At 39.9% G+C, this 273-nt stretch overlaps 1 protein-coding gene across 1 annotated transcript in view; it reads right to left on the reverse strand.

The window, feature by feature from the left end:
• The window catches only part of LOC119592700 (translation initiation factor IF-2-like), a 14,904-nt gene that overhangs the window by 1,817 nt on the left and 12,814 nt on the right, over positions 1 to 273 (reverse strand). The window lies entirely within an intron of this gene.

Consider the following 273-nt stretch of genomic DNA (forward strand, 5'->3'; position numbering starts at 1 on the left):
GCTCCTGTAAATAAATCCCTAAAGATACATATATCTAAGACATCGACGCAGTAATGTCTATGTCATCACTGCCCTCCCCCCCTCTTCTCTCTCCCTCCGCACTTTCTGTCGCAATAGGAAGTAATAAAACAAGTGAAGTGCGCATCCTAGCGATCAACACGTTGTCATTCTCCGCGGATCATTTCCCTTTCTCTCTCCCTCTCTTTGTTATTATCTCTGATTCTATATGTGTCTATTTTTTGTTCTTATTCTTGTTTTCATTGTATTTTCTAA

This window comes from Penaeus monodon, chromosome 30 (assembly GCF_015228065.2).
Source record: "Penaeus monodon isolate SGIC_2016 chromosome 30, NSTDA_Pmon_1, whole genome shotgun sequence".
Classification (NCBI taxonomy): domain Eukaryota; kingdom Metazoa; phylum Arthropoda; class Malacostraca; order Decapoda; family Penaeidae; genus Penaeus; species Penaeus monodon.